Here is a 17,339-nt window from a genome sequence, read left to right on the forward strand (position 1 = left end):
AGGGGTGGCAGGAAGGTACACTGACATGGAAGAAACCACATGGAATAATAATTCATAATTGTAAGGAAATTTACTTTTGAGTTGCTTGCATAGAAATAGGAACAGCTTGGTAAAAGCTAATCATTCTGGATGAGAAAGCTGAGTTACATGTTTGGATGGAGAGAGTGCAGTCAGTGTATGTGTGCTGGTATGCAGGAACTGATTAACCTGTCAGTCCCACCCACCCCCTCTACTATTTGCTGAGTAACAACAACAACTGAATAACGCATTATATTTCTTACCAAACACGAAATTTAAAATGCCATTATCCATATATTTGAATCTACTCACACAGGCAGACTGAAGGTTAAACAGGTCAGCTCATCATTACCATCACATAGCAAAATGTTTTTGTGAAAGCAACTCTACATGACATTTTCAAGGGCATAATAACCCATATTACATTGTCAAGTTGTTTCATGAGGCACATTAATTGTGTTAATGCTGGGTCAACTCCTGGAAACACCTGTGCTTCAAATGTGGTCAAATCAGACCCCAGTTATTCGAAATATTAAGTCTATAACTGAAACAAAGAGTTAAAAAATACTGATGAACTACAGTTAAATCTAAATGTTTAACGGTTTAACTCCATGATCTTCTCTCACACACACAGTGTGGTTTACCACACACCACAACTCCTTTTTTCTTTTCTCTACAAACAGTAGCAATGCATGAAAACAAGTTCCCTGAAAGATGGGTGTCAGATGTTTGGACGGGGGGAGGGGGTGCAATTTCAGTGCTTGCCCTAGGCGCCATTTTCCCTAGTTACGCCCCTGGAGGTGGCAGCCAAGAAGGAGGGTGGACAGGTGACAGGAAGTGCCCACCTGTTTGTTCACTGGCTCTCTTGAAAGGCACACCCACCCACCTGCTTCAGCAAAAAAGGTGAGTGAGTGGGTGGGCAGGTGACAGGAGGGGCACTATGGCGGGCTTTGCCTGAGGTGCCCCGAGTTTTGGGCCTGCCCTGTGTGTGTGTGTGTGTATATATACACACACACACACACACGGCATTATATGTTATATATAATGTTGGTGCTGCTGGAGGGAACTGTTGGTAGTGTTACCATACTTTCCCCCATTCACTACGATGGGAAAAATATATAGTAATACTGGTAGCACTACTGCTGATTCTCTAGTGAATCAGGTCTGCAGGAGCCGTGTCACAAGAGTTAACATCTCCGTTAGAGCTATACATCATGTTGGTGGTTTTGTTTAATCATGCTTATATTTAATACTTTGATTGATTTTTGAGATAGTATTTGACCAATTGGAATATAAAGTTTAGAAGAAATAGATACATTGTCATAACTTTGCTTGGAAATCACGTGTTTTTCCAATCCCTTATCTGAACATCATTTGCCTTTACTGCACTCTAGTCCATTGTTCACCAGTGTATTCAGTGCTCATTACTATATGACTGGCAAGACATCCATACAGTCCTGCCATACTCTGAAGAGCTGAGGTCCATAATTTGGGAGATAACATAAAATGGAAAAGTATATTAAGGTATCTAAATCTGGACATCAAAGAAGCCGCTTCTGCTATTTGACCAATGGAAGAGGAGCAGTGGACTTGTGAAAATCAATGCCAGTCTACTCAATCTTCAAGTAATTCAGCATAAATCTCAATTTGTAGTTATGTGTGAAAGAAAGTATAAGCTTTGATCATTTTTCTGAGAGACGTACTTAAGAATTTGACCTAAACCCCTGCCTGTAATGAATACACTCTGTCAAATGTTGACTTAAATGCACACAGAAAAGTGTCAGTTTCATAAAATTGCAGCCACATGCATCATTCCAGTGGAAATCATACATTAGCAGCAGTCAGATTTGCATGATAAATCCCCATAGTGTGTTTGACAAAAGCATTACAGATGTTAAAGATAAATTCCAGAATTTTCTGGGTAAAAATTCTATATTTCACAGAAATTCTACCTTTTGTGAATTTCAGAACTCAAAACTCAGAAATCTGACACCATTCCTTGCTGTGTGCGGATGACTTCAAATGCACCTGCAGACCTTAGCATGGCTATAAGCTAGTCTTCAAGGCAAAGGTCTCACCTTTTAAAGTTCCAGAGTCCTCATTTTTATTTTAAAAGCTGGAAATCTAGGCACAGTGCACATGGTAATTCAAAGCTTGGCACTTAATTGCAAATGCTGCAAGTCCCAGGTCTAGCAGATTAACCTCTAAATAGTTATTTCTGACTTTATGTAGCAAGATGCTGGCTAAACATTAAGCTAAAATACGTTTTGCCTGTTAAAACAAACACAACACTTCTTAGCATGAGTTGTTCATAGTCTCCCCTTGGGCTGTATTTGAATTTGCAATGGCTTTATACAATTAACATTATTTGTGGTTTGCCAGGGTACCTACTATTGGGGGCACATATAGTTGGCCGTCATTATGTGGTTTGTAAAACGAAACCTCCTTGGCATATGTAACACAGAAAGTTCTTGGCTGTGATCCACAGGGGCTTGTGTGCACATATAAAGTGCTTCCACGCATACAAAGGGAGAGGGACTGTTTTCTGATGTTAGGGGGGATCTTTCGTCCCCTGCTAACTGACCTTTTAAAAGTGGTGATTCTCTTTATTTAGCTTGGGGAGAACTGACCCTATCCATCCCCAGGACAGCATCCCTCCAGTGGCTGTTGCTGGTGTCTATCTTATCTTTCTTTTTTAGACTGTGAGCCCCTTTGGGGACAAGGAGCCATTTTATTAATTTATATCTACAAAAACCGCTTTGGGAACTTTTGTTGAAAAGCGTAATATAAATATTCATCATATTTGTATGTTCCCTAACCACTGCGGCCACTTTCAGGTGGCTAAAAGGCTCAGTGTGTGCACAGAAATCTGTTCATAGCCTTTTGGATCTTGGTCCCTGTAATTGAACTGTACACAAGCAGAACATTAATCTAAGACATACATTTACATAGACTCTGGGTTTTTTTTGGAGGGGGTTGGGAAGAATTATTTGAGAAAAATATTGTCATTCAAAATGCACATATATTAACAGAACATACTATAGTGAAGTACATTTAATGGAATTGTGGGAACTAAAGGTTAATAGTTGTAGGAGGGGCTTCTACCACCAGAGGTGTCTGGGAAGAACTATGCACTCACTTAGGGCCCATTATCGTATAATGAGCTGCTTTTTACCCAATTTGTGGAACATCTAAGTGAAGTGCAATACTCCTCAGTTCAGTTTTTTGAAAGCATTTGACAGGTGACCTTGTGAAATATCACTCAGAAATACATTAGAAATAAATATGATACACAGAAGTAAGTTTGAATGAATGAATGAATGAATGAATGAATGAATGAATAAAATAACTTGCCCTTGAAAAAGAGACATAAAACAATGAGCCCTTTCTCATAATTGTGAGAGGGCTTCAGGACGGGCGGCAGGGAAGGCAGCAGAAGCTCACCTTCCCCGGCTGCTAGGTCTGGGAGGGTCAGGACGCATGATCCTGGGCACCCATGCTCCGCTGCTGCCCCTGGCAGTACGGGAGTCAGGGCATGTCATCCCGGTCCCTGGAAATCCCAGAATGCACTGCATGAGTGTACAGTGCATTGTGGGGACCAGCGACAGGCAGGCACCCGTCAGTGTTTCAGTTTCAGCTGAAAGCAGCCGGCACCACACATGATCCAGAAAATGGGGCTAAGGGAGTGCTTGCTCCTTTGACCTCATGTAGGAGGCGGGCTCCCTAGACAGGCTTGCCGCCGAAGCGCCACAGAGATCAGTGGTTCTCATGTGCAGCCAAGCCTGGGCTTGGCTTTCTTAGCCTGGGCTTGGCTGTGCGTGAGAACAGCCTCAATATCTGAATCAAACTACATGCTACGTTAAGTTTTTAAGTTGTTTTTAAGTTGTTCTTCAGGTTAAATAGCCACAGGGTTGGTGCCTCCTGTGGATTAGGATCATTATGAGAGTTAGGGAGACTTTAAACCTCCCCCCATTCAATTTGATTTTCCTTTACTTCAGGGCTGCTCAACTTTGGCACTCCTGCAGATGTTGGCCTACAACTCCCACATTCCCTGGCTATTGGCCACTGTGGCTGGGGATTATGGGAGTTGTAGTCCAAAAACAGCTGGGGGACCAAAGATGAGCAGCTCTACATGCACACATTGGTACCACTGAGAGCTTTTCCCCTTGATGAAGAGGGGTGCATGCGAGTGAACCAGATCTAGACTTCAGGGATGGTAAAAACAAAACAACACCCAACCCCATGTCATAGGCTTGATCTGCAGAGGCCCAATCCAGCAGTTATTTAACATTAAACATTAAGAAAACAAGTACATTTGCAAAGCATATGCTTAAAATAATGTAGTATTTATTCTAAATGTTTGACAAATTGGGGTTTAAAAACTCTGGAAAATCAAGTATGCAATCATTAATCTTTTCTAGCTATGAGAATATATCCAAGGACGAGAAGACTATTTTAAAGTCTGCCCTTATTTTAAAGGACATTTTCATGTTGAAACTTTAACTAGATTTTTAAAAACAACATTTCATTCTGGGCACAATTCACTGTCCATTTCAACATGATTTGTGCGGAAAACCTTACAAGTGGATTGTTTCTGTTGGCTTTTTCTGCAGGGAAGACACCATATCGAGTGAGAACTTCTTTGTTCTTAAACATGAATTTCAAAGTTTATCAAAGAAAGGGAAACCTTCCAGGGATTTAATATCTCAGCTCAATGAAACAAAAATTCTCCCCAGCTTTTCCTATGAGTGTTTAGATTGGAATTGGAAATGTATATGTTGGGGATACATTGCCTGGTCAATAAGCATAATCTCGGAGTCATGTTGGGCAATGTGAGTATCACATACAGAAGACCCTCGCCATTCACAGATCCAGCGTCCGCAGTTTCGTGTATCCACAGTCAGGTAATTGACACCCGGCCACAGCATATGCCGTGGGAAATGGTCAAAAAGGGTTAATTTCACATATCTGCGGGTTCAAGATGGCTGGAAATGATCTCCAAGGTTATTTCTGGCTGCCATTTTGAGCACAGGAGACATTTTGTGGTTTCTTAGTTTTAAAAAAACAAAAAACAAATTTTCATGGAAAAAAAGCTGGATTTGGGACTTGGAGGGGGGGCATCCTGAACACCTAGAGACCTGCAAAACATGGTAGAGTGCTTTCCCCCACTTTTTAGGGACCTTTTTAGCCGTTTCCTGCTGTTTCCAGAGCCTCCAGGATCCTAACCCCCTAAGTCGCATTTACTCCATGCCTCAGTTATCTGCAGTTCCATTATCCGCAGTTGTAGCAGAGAATGGAGACCCACAGATACCAGGGTTTGCTTGTATATTGGCCAGTGAATGTACATACTTTTGCACAGCTGACCATACAATGTTTGAAATATCTTATTGATGACTGGACACTCTCCAGGCAATCTGCAAAATTCATTTAAGTGCATTCTCTGTGTCACCTGCTGAAATTGCATTCTCTGTGTCATCTGCTGGTCTTTATGCATATTCTCTGTTCACATTATGTGTACGAATTATATCTTTAACATACACATTTTGTGTAGCTAGCTTGATGGATAGTACGGTGCGAGGCCTAGTTTTATCCCATGCATTTCTGCCCTTCTGTACATTGGCAAGTTGTGTTCAGGACCATTTTTTGTGAATATGCAGACAGGGCCAGCTGCCCACTCGGTGAAATAGGTGCTTGTCTAGGGCGCCAAGTGGGGAGGGCTACTCACAGCCCTGATACTCTGGTTTCTTTTCAGATTGTGTAGATCTCCCCCCCCCACCCCAGTGAGAGGTTGCCCCCATGGGCAGGAGTGAGGCAGCTGGTGAGCAGGTGCTCTCCATCCCCAGCTTGCTTTCTCACCGTGATAGGCCGCTGCAATTGCCACTGGCTTACCATGATGTGTTATAATGTGTTATAATGATGTCACTATATGCACTGCAACAAAAGCAATGAAGATAACAGCAGGCAGGCATGTGGGTGATGGGGCCTGCCCACTCACTCTCCTGCCACTGGCCTGCCAAGGCGCTTTATAATCATGTTGCTGTATCATGCAGTGATGTCATTATCATGCACTCCAGCAGGTTGGTGGCAGGAATCGTGGCGAGAAAAAGCAGCTGCATGACAGCCTCCTTCTGCTCGCTCGCTTACTTTACTCACCAAGGCACCTTATAGTCACACTGCTGCCTTGCATGTCAGGAGCAGTGCATTGAAGGAGCAGCGGCCTGCCACAGCAAGGACAGCACGTAGGCAAGTGGGTAGGTGACTAGGCCCAGCCACTCATTCTCACTGCAGCAGGCTGCTGCTCTCCTCACCACAGCAGGAGGTTGGGTTACAGGGCCTGCCGGATTGCTCTACTGCCACTGCCCTACCATAGTGAGTTATGTTGCCGCACCATGCAGCAATGTCATTATAACGGGCCGTGGTGGGCTGGTGGCAAGATGAATTGGTGAGTGGGTGATTGGGCCTGCCCACTCGCTCTCCTCCCCACCATGCATTGTAATCACATCTCTGCATTGTGTGGTGATGTCATTATAATAGGCTGTGGCAGCAGCAAGGAGGACAGGTGGGCAGGCAAGCAACGGAGACCGCCCTGTCTGACAGGAGGCACCTGCCCACATGGGAAGATGGGGTCCTGGGTGCCTGCATGGGTAAATGGAACACATGGCACCTGCTTTGCCTGGTGTGCCTCCAACCCTTGGCCCTGTATGCAGATGTGCAATTTTTATTTTGGCTTAATCATCCCCAAAGTATTGAATGACTATTTCATCTTATGACAGGCTATTGCTTGGCATAAAATGTTCATTGTTCAGGCACTGACCCATGTTGATTGCTTATTGCTTCTTCCCGATGAAAAGCATAGGCCTGGCTAGCTGTTTCAAATATATTGCTAGACTATTGCTCATCGTTTGTTTCTTGATGAAAAAGCACAGACTGGGTACTGCAAGCTCCTGCTCTCTTTTTCTTTTCCTGGAACCTTTTGGAAGCTTGTTCCTTGTTTGAGGCAGTTATCTGCACATTTGATTTTCTGTTGAAGAGCAGAAAATTAAATATTTGATGAATCCCTTGGAGTAGGACATACAGGCTTGAAAGGAAATGCCCCATAATCTGTTGTCAGATCACATTGTGACAAATTAATTCCAGTACCAAAATCTTTTATTTCTAGTGTTCAGTGATATTTTAAAATACATCTCCAAAAACAATACTATTGAGAAGTAATATGGAGTACATTTCAGATTGGTGAAGTTCTGCATTCTTTTTTGTTAGAGCTATCTTTCAGTAACACGTGAACATTTAACATGAAAGAACTGCCGTTTCTCTGTGTGTGGGGTGTGTATGTATGTATTCTGCTGTTGTCCACAGCAATTTCCCACATTTGTCACGGCAAAGGTTGAAAAAGGGGGAGGGGGGATGGACAAGAGAAATAGGCCATTCATTCCCATATGTCAGGAGTTCACTTTGTCACGATAACATTCAAGTGGTCTATTTATCTATCCTGCTACTGGAGGTTACAGCAAGAGTGAAGAGGAAGAAAGGGGGGAAAGTGAAGATCATGGAAGAAAAGAAAGAATGTGTGCTTTCAAATCCAACACATTCTACTGCAAAGACTCTAAACGGGGAAGAGCTTGCTGTACAATGTCTAAAATATGGCAACCATTGATATGGGACAGGACTTGTAGCTGCAACAACAAATCCATTCATATAAACAGAGAATCCCTCGCTGCAAAACGAGTCTGTTTTGGCTTAAAGTCTGAGGAACATGTTGCTTTCAAAGTGAATTCTTAGGTGTCACTTCCCATAACTTATTGCTGAAGATTACAAAGCTACTGATATAACATATTAGTTTGATGGACAGAATTATACCCCCAATGCTTCCTGCTTTCCCCAATGACGCACACTAACTTAGTGTGCTGTGACAGCTGCCTTGATTTACCACCAGGCTGGGAGGCCAAGTGGGAGAGGGAACATTCACATGAACGCCGGGGCCGATACTGGCCCAAAGCCTAGTTTATAAAGCTGCCCCATAATTCACCACAAATGTGTCACCATTAAAAGGGAAAAAAGGATTGCAGATAATAAATAGTCTTTAATTTATTAGCTAACAACAAAGAGATCAGAGCCAGTTGTGATGTGATTGTTTGACATAATATTGTCAAGGAAAAAAAGCTAAGTTGACCAAAGATGTATATTACACATTCAAGCAGATGCATCAACTCTTGGCTTGTCACAAGCGGAGCTAAACAAAACGCCAAACAGAAGAGAGAACTGGCAAACCACACAGTCATTTATCTCCAAAAGAGACGGACTCAAGAGCAAGTGAAATAAGACATAGTTCTTTCAGCTTGGTCAAGGGCCAGGTTCTAACTATTATAAATTAAATGTTTTGTGTATAGTGTATGGCAACTGCACTGGCCTCCTCATGGCCTCGGGAAGAGAACTCTGGATTATCCCCCATCTTCCTTTAGCAGAAGGGCTGATTATGTTTCAGGAGGTGTATGTGCGTGCCGACGGTCCCAATGTCTGATCTCTACTTGCGTGATTTTAGTAAACAGAAAATTAAGAACAATGTTAACAGTACACTCTGGGATTTGGCCAGCAAATTCTTTAGTTGTCCTGTCTTTTCTTTCTTGCTCCCAAGCGAGTTCTGCAGAAAGTGAACTGTTGGAATATATACTGCACAATCATCAATAATATGATTTTGGGTTCATATGTTTTTAATCTGATTTTTAAACTGCTTGTAGTTTATTTAGAGGAAACATTATTGGCTTATTTCAGGATGGTATTGTTCAGTCTGTTAGAATGGTTTGTTTCAAGCACTTTAAGTGGTCCCCCCTGCCATGATCTGCAGAATTTCTCTCTTAGGATGCAAAAAAAAAAAAAAAAAAGAGCTGTATTTTTCCCCTTTGTGACCTTTCTGCTATGAACACTGCCACGTTCACCCACTCACTTGTTTCACAAAATGGGACAGATGTGTGCCATCACTTCAAGTTCCAACATTTTCCATGGCACTGCAAGGAAAAGAACCATGTGAAAAAGTGGATCCTGGGCTTGTTCATAGAAGCATACAATGAGATCTCCATGCATTAGCAGTCAACATGAAAAGGTGTTTCATGCATTTTTCTGATGTTCTCATGTGCCCAGTGGTTGGGCCTTTGTTCAGGGACATAAGAAGGTTACTACTACTACAAATATTTATATATACCCCAGTTTAGGTTTTTAATAGGAAACTGAATCCTAGATATTCCCCCAGAATTTAGGAGTAAGTATAGCCCTGTTGCTAAGGCATTTGTAGGGCAGGGTGAGGGGGACAGAGAAAAAGAAGTATTATGGTTTTGATTGATTAAGTGCCATCAAGTTGGTGTCAACTCTTAGCGACCACATAGATAGATTCTCTCCAGGATGATCTGTCTTCAGTTTGGCCTTTAAGCTCTCTTAGTGCTGCATTCATTGCTGTCATAATCAAGTCGATCCATCTTGCTGCTGGTCGTCCTCTTCTTCTCTTTCCTTCAACTTTCTCCAGCATTATAGACTTCTCAAGGGGATCTGTGTTTTCGCATAATGTGTCCTCAGTAGGATAGTTTGAGCCTGGTCATTTGTGCCTCGAGTGAAAATCCTGGATTTGATTTGTTCTATGATCCATTTGTTTGTTTTCCTAGCTGTCCATGGTATCCTCAAAAATCTTCTCCAGCACCAAAGTTCAAAAGTGTCAATGCTTTTTCTATCTTGCTTTTTCCAAGCCCAACTTTCACATCCATAGAGTGTCACGGGAAAACCCATTGTCCAAATGATTCTAATCGTTGTAGGTGTAGACACATAACAGCATCTAAATATCCTTTCCAAGGCCTTCATTGCAACCCTACCAAGCGCTAGTCTGCGGCGTATTTCTTGACTGCTGGATCCTTTACTGTGGATGGTTGATCCTAAAAGGCAGAAGCTATCCACCACTTCATTGTCTTCATTATCAATTCTGAGACTGGTTGCTGTATCTGTTGTCATTTATTTAGTCTTCTTTACTTTTAATTGTAGTCCTATTTTTTCACTGTGCTCCTTGACCTTCATTACTAGAGCTTGCAGATCATCTGCATTCTCAGCTATCAGAGCGGTGTCATCAGCATAGCGCAGGATATTGATGTTTCTTCCTCCAACTTTAAAACCACACTCATCTTCTTCTAATCCAGCTTCTCTCAGTATATGTTCAGTGTATACATTGAATAAAGAAGGAGAAAGTATACAGCCTTGTCTTACTCCTTTGCCAATCTGGAACCAGTCTGTTTCACCATGTTCTGTCTGGACTGTGGCTTCTTGCCCGGTGTATAGGTTTTACCATGTTCTTTATGGTTTTACCATGTTCTTTTTAACAAGGGCAGGATTTTAAAAGGGTCCTAAGCTCCTTTAATTGAATATCTTTCTAGCTCTGTCTCAGCTTCCGGAGGGGAGGGGAGGAGTGTCGGGCAGTATCTCTCCTTCCTCGTCACTGGCTTGCTGATGCTCAGCAACATTTCCCTTGCTTTTGAGTCTGTCAGTCAGGCTGCAGGATAGGTGAATTTGAGCACCAGCCTGCTAGTCAGAATGAAAGTAGGGAGGAACACTGCTTGACAGTTTCCCCCCACCCCTCCTGGAGAGAGGGTTAATCTCCCTTGAAGCCAAAATGAGTCCTCTGATCAAGAACCAAAAGAGTTCCAGTGAGTTGAGGAGGGGAGAGGGGGAGAGTGAAGAATGAGTTCTCCACCTTCAGCTATAGCTATTTCCCTGCCTTTGATCTCCAAAGATGGAGCAACAGGATGGGCAACAAGGTCTATTCTTTCTACTGTACTGCCAAACCATGAGGCTAAATAGAAAATAGTTCCCAGGATTCTAGAAAATCTGGAATTGATCTTTGGAGGGAGGTATCCATGATAAAAGTTTAGCATTAGTCCAGGTGGACTCTTTGGAAACAGAGAAAAATACTCCAGAGGCTGTCACATCTGTTTAGGATCACTTCACATTTTGAATGAAAATTGCATGCCTAGTTATACTGCTTTTGCCCCCTTTTTTTCATAGTAAACTCATAAAGTATGAAGGCCAAATGCACATTCCTAAACATGCAGTAGACATTTGCGCACTGGAGAGCTGTGGCCAATAAGGGCACATATTGAGTTTAGAGACCCACATTTACATTTTACCTTTAGAAGAAATGCCAGTGTAACAATGGTATAGCTAAAGCAGATGCATTTGCTGTGTGTAGTGTAAAGCCCTAGAACCTGTCAGGGGCAAGACCTGGGTTTGAATCACTGCTACTCGCCCATGAAGTGCACAAGGTGACCTTGAATCAGTTGTCTGGACCTCTCTCATGGGATGGTTGTGTGCAGAGCATTTAGGTTTCACCAGGCCTGCCCTGTGACATTGCTCCCATTTAAAAGAACTGTACTGATAAGATTAGCAGCTTTGCAGAATTTCCCAAGCTCTCCTGTGCAAGAGCTATTGAAATGAATGGAAGCTTTGCAAGACTATGACTGAGAATATAAGAATTACTTGCTGATCCATCCAGCCCACTATTCTGTTTCCAACAGCAGATAGTCGGGTGCCCCAGGAAGCCACAGCCTTCACTTGTAGTTTGTTCCTAGAAGCTATTACTTAGAATTATATTGCCTCTGAATATGGAAGTTCCATGTAGCTGTGAACACAATCTTGATAAATCTTGTTAATCTTTTTTTTTAAAACCTTCCTACTGGATTGTGCACTAACATAATCAGTTTGCTTCCTGGCTTTGGCGGGGGGTAGATGATAATATTTTGTATCAGAACATGCTATACAGTAGAATACAAATGTATACAATAAATTTGTATTTATATAATACAAATGTATACAATACAAATATATACAATACAAATTAATACAATACAATTGCATTATTATTATTTTTATGATCCCTCTCCCAAAAGGATAAGCTTATACTGTGCAGGAGATGGCAATGGTAAACCCCTCCTGTATTCTACCAAAGAAAACCACATGGCTCTGTGGTCACCATGAGTCGATACCAACTTGACAGCACAACTTTACCTTTAAACTGATAAGCAGTTTACAGTGTAAGCAGTGTACAGTCCAATGGGGAAATTCTCTGGTGCAAGTTCCATTGAAATAAAGAGGAGATGTGCTTCAAAGCATTTCATGCAATTATCTCAGAAAGCCTTACAGCTGTAGAAAGGTAGACCAGTATTATCCTCATATTACAAATTGGCAGGGAGGCAAATGTTGTGAGAGAATAGTTTACTACAGGTCACCTAGTGGGCTCATGGCTGAGGTAAGGTTTGAAACCTGGACCTCATTAGCTTAGCCAATACGTTTCACCAGTGAAACGTGCCAATGGGGTATAGCTGAAGAAAGTAGAACAGGAGACCAAATTCCTCACGCATCCTTGTGTTTGCAGTTCTGACAGACTATTTTTTGGGTACAATTTCCATGCATTTAAATGAGTGTTAGTCAACCATATACTGAAACATCCTCAACGTTTCCATCAAATAGTCAGGCACTTAGTCTGATTCACAGCAGGAATCAGACACCCTTCAAAATGTGAAGGAATCTTTTGGCAATTTTGAAACATTCAAATCCTATTAATTCCAATGACAGTTATCCTCTATGTCACTTGAGGCAGCTGTGCATTTTTTTCAGTATTCACAGCTTTCAAGTGATGTGTATATGTATGTGTGTTCACGCCCATGCCTGCACCCATGAACTATTTTTTTTAGTTAAAAAATATGTTTAATAGCCTCAAAGGCCAAGTGCTGAATCTTTACTTCTTCATTACAAAAAACTGTAAGCCTTTTAAGACCGTAAACCTATTGCACATTTTTGAATAGTTTTAAATGCACTTTCTCAAATGAGGATGCTCAGTGAACTTTCTGGACTTGGAGCCTATGCCGACATAGCAGGCATAGTTAAGGGATTGGGAATAGGCTGCTGTATGAGCAAGAGGCCCCTTACCTCCCTCACAGAAAACATCCCAGTTATTCTCCCTGCTGGCTAGTCAAAGCCAACATAAGCAATGATTTACACCACGTTTAATGCTTGCTAATGAGAGGAATTGTACACAAGAAGGCAAAGGGCTGAGGAAGGGAGCACATGATCTTGTGATCCACTTTACATCTGCATAGGCTAGTATAGCTGTGGTTTGTAGCATTAGGCCACCATCTATCACTTGTACACTCCAGAGCACATACAGTTGTCTCAGGTCCTGAGATGAGGTGGAAGCTGGAAATCAAAGCGTAGTGCTTAGTAGATTAGGAGATGGAGCTGGTAGGGTAGGGGCATAGCCCAGCAGCTCTTTGTAAAAAATCAAGGTCAGTGGAAGAGCCTGGTGTGTGCTGATGCTTGAGGGGTGGAGTCTAAAGGCCTTGGGGAGGGGAAGCAAATAGAGAAAACTCTCAAATCAGAGAAAGACTAGCTTGCCCCTTATTAACTCTGTTCCCTTGCCCCGGAATGCTGAGAATATAAGAGCAGTGCCGCTGGATAAGGCTGAGGTCTATCTAGCCCAGCGTCCTGAGAAAGCCCACAAGAAGGAGATGAAGACATGCTTCCTCTCCCACCATTGCTCTACTTAAATTGGGATTCAAGAGGTATACTGCCTCTTCACCTGGAAGTAGTTACTTGATGTTTGTTTCCCTGGAGTTCCTGAGAATGGTAGTCCCCTTGAAACTTCAGCTCAGGCTCTGAAACCTAGTAACCTCAAGAACATTCTATTTGAATTAATGAAACTTTTCCAGAGTAAATGAATTAGGGATTGTAGTCTTTTTGTAAGTTCAACCAGATATTGTTCTGTTGTTCGATTTCAAAGGAATCAAACTGTCCATGTTTTGTTGGTTCTGATGTGATGTACTGTATATCACAGTGTGATATTCCACTCCAGTTCTGTAGTTGCTGGGTTTCAGGATTGTGGAGGCAGATTTCAGAGCAGGAAGAACAGGGTAAAAGTGTGTGCATATCTTAATTAAGACAAGACTATTTACCAACACCAAAACAACACACTGCCGCCACCACCCAAGGGAATATGTACACAATTGTAAAGAAGAATAAAATAGCTAACTACTAAATATTTCCAGTTTTGGCATTGCTACCCATGGGTTCTCAGGTTTACATGCACCTTATCTCCACCCACACTCATTGCACAATGAGTATAGCATAATAATGTGACCACTAATAAAATAACTATTCTCCAATTTCTTTATCCAGGTCCTGCTTGAGAGCAGGATTTGACTTGCCGGATCAAGGAAACTTCCCTCACATTCAAATATGCATGGTATTTCATGTTTCAGGCTTTATCTTGTATACATAGTAAGGAGATGGGTAGAAGGCACTTGAGAGCCCAAGACCTCCTTGGCTACCTCCACATTGTTGTGCACATAGACATTCCTTTAGGAGCATCAATAGTGATGGACTCACCTTGGTTTTGCAAGCCACAGACTGAATATTTCCTTGCACAGACAGTATGCTAAAATAATTGAAATGGTTAACTGTGGGGGATTTTTAGTCCATGGTTGGATAATCTCAGGAATGTGAATTAAATGGGAAGCTTGGTGAGCAGTAGAAAAGGATCAAAAGCAAGTATTAAATGACTGCATATATTGAATGAAGCTATGTAGTTGTGTAGCCTGATTTTTCACACTAGTGAATTCAATAAATGGTTGCTGTGAATATTGGAATAGTGGGTGGTTGATTGCAGATTTTTCATATATTTGTATTTAAGTGTAAAATAAGTGAAAGCAATGCCTTTATAATAATTATCCCTATCTTTGTGTGTTAAAGGTGTATTATACAGCTGGATTCTGTATCAAGGACATCACTTAACATCATTTAGAACTGTGGACGCCTCTGCCGTGTCCATTTCCCAATGCCATAAAATAGACATAAATCAGGAGAAATGGCCATGCAACTTAAAGCTTCTGAAATGAGCTTTTGAGTACCATGCTTACAAGAATGTCAGCCTATCACAGAGTAAATCATCAGTGTGTCCTTAAACTTCCACTGCATGAGTAAGATCTCCTGCTTCATTGGCTGAGCGTTGGTTAGACATTATTGTTCTCAGCTGCATGTTTGATGCTTATTTTGTTTTGGTGCTGCATCATGTGTCCACATTCAGCATATCTTTGTTTTTGCTAAGTCACTAAACTCACTGGTAACAACAGATGAAAGCCATAATCCAGAGAATTTCACATCAGGTCTATGTGCTCCATGTGGTTTTGGACTTGTATTCCTTCAGCTAGGGGTGTGTGAGCCAGCTCAGTTTTAACCACAGTTTGAATCAAACTAGCCAGGTTCAGCTGATCTGAGTTCAAACCAGACCGGCCCCAGTTCTAACAACCAGTTCGCAGACCAGTTCAGGTATACTTGTAAAGGGGAATCCTTGAGGATTCCCCTCTACAAGTAAAGGGGCCATTCCACAATCCTCTCTAAAGGCTGCTGGGGGGGGGGGTGAGAGAAAGGGGCTTCCGTACCTTTTATGGAGGTTGCAGCATAGGTGGTGAGGTGGCGGTAGAGACACTGGGGGTGAGGGGGCTCCTCCAAGCCCCTCACTGGCCTCTTGAATGACAGTTAGGGCCTCCGCATGTGCATGGAGGCCCAAACTGGGCCCCAGATGGCCTGGGCTGTCATTTGAGAGGCCGGCAAGGGGCTTGGAGGAGCCCCCGCCCCTGCCCCCTGCCCCCTATGATGTCTCCACTGCTGCCTCACTGCCTATGCAGAGACTTCTTTTTCCCATCACCACCCCAGAGGCCTTTAGGGAAGATAAGGTACTGCCACCTTTACAAGTACCCCAACTGGCCCACATACTGGTTTGGCCTGGTTTGATGGTCGAACTGAACTGCGTCCAGTTTGGCCAAACCTGGAAATGGACTGGGCCAGGTCAGTTTGAATCTGATCCGGATTTGAACCGGCCAAACCGGTTCCATGTACATCCCTATCTTCAGCAGAAATCCTCCATGCCACATGGCTAATCATTCAGTCTGTAAATGAGCAGAGTTTCATTAGCCATTTGTGATATGGCATAAAATGCGGCTGCTCAAAGGGGAGAAAAACTTTCCAAAAAGTACACTGAGCCCTCGGGCTCACATAAAATAACTTTTTGGACTTCACCTTAATTTTGTATGACTGTAAGACCTTTAAGTGGCTTTAAGCAGAAATTGCCATTTCTTGACGTAGTGAATAGTAGTATCCTGGTCTTGGGAATCAGTTCAGCGTGGCAAGGTTTGTGTGGTCAAAGTTAAATGCACTGTTGAGGAGATCTGGACTGGGTTTATGTGACTGTTTCACTGCAAGCAAACCATCACCACTCAGTCTGGTAATTTGGCAGTGGTTTCTGCCAGAAAATGTGCAGCTTCCCAGAATCTTATCTGGCTGGCTTTTCTGAACAGGCAGGCACTGGAGTGCCCCAGAGTTATGAGTATAAAACATACAATTGAAGCAGTCACACCCAATGGGCTAAATCATTGTTAAGGGCTTCCATCATGTGACTGCACATGAGTGTAATGTTTTGTAGGGAGCGGAATGCTCTCTCTCATTTGATTGCTGGGATGTATTGTACATTGAGGACTTCCTGCCCTCACTATTTAGTTCTTTATTTGAAATATTCATATCCTTCTTGCTAACTGAAGGGGTTTTTTTGAGCTTATAATATATTTAAAATATAATTAAACAATTGCCATCTTTCACTGGGTGGGCATCCCTCTCCCAGGCTGATGCTGCTATCTCTCATGGCTTCCAGGTTCTTGGTGTCTGATGCAAGAGTTATGGTGGGGAGGAACAAAGGAGTTGATAAGCCTCTCCTGCAACCAGTCCTCAGATGTTTGAACTGCCAGTCTGCTGCTGAATCTCCGGACCATAGCAGATCTCATAACTTCAGCCTGGAAATAGTTGTAAAAGAAGCCAGATATTAAGAGCCCCTCAGAAAGCAGGACTTTTTGGCAGATGGAAGAAGCTATGGTTGGGGAATGAGATGTTTTGTGGTCTCCCCCCACCCCATCCTCAGACGTTCCAACTGCCTCTCTGTTGCTGAATCTCTAGTTAATAAATAGTGACCAGTTAATAAACACCCAAGTTGTGACCTAGAATTTGTGTTGAGCCACCTTTGCAAAAAAAAAAAGGGGGGGGGTGGAGAGGGAAGAGAAAAGAAAACCTTCAGATGGTAATTGTTTTCTGTCAGTAGCTACCCAGGATAAATTTGAACCATCGACCTGTAGGTGAGAGTCTCCTTATCCCTTTAGCTTCCCCCTGCATTTTGTTATCACATGGCGTGTGTGTCGGAGATATGTGTGTGCTTTCACTCTGGGAAAAGATTAAAAGAAAAATTATGAAGTGTT

The 17,339-nt window shown here is 42.5% G+C and overlaps 1 protein-coding gene across 1 annotated transcript in view; it reads left to right on the forward strand.

Moving 5' to 3' along the window:
* LRMDA (leucine rich melanocyte differentiation associated) overlaps positions 1–17,339 on the forward strand; it is a 603,331-nt gene that overhangs the window by 273,983 nt on the left and 312,009 nt on the right. The window lies entirely within an intron of this gene.

This window comes from Hemicordylus capensis, chromosome 3, assembly GCF_027244095.1.
Source record: "Hemicordylus capensis ecotype Gifberg chromosome 3, rHemCap1.1.pri, whole genome shotgun sequence".
Lineage (NCBI taxonomy): Eukaryota > Metazoa > Chordata > Lepidosauria > Squamata > Cordylidae > Hemicordylus > Hemicordylus capensis.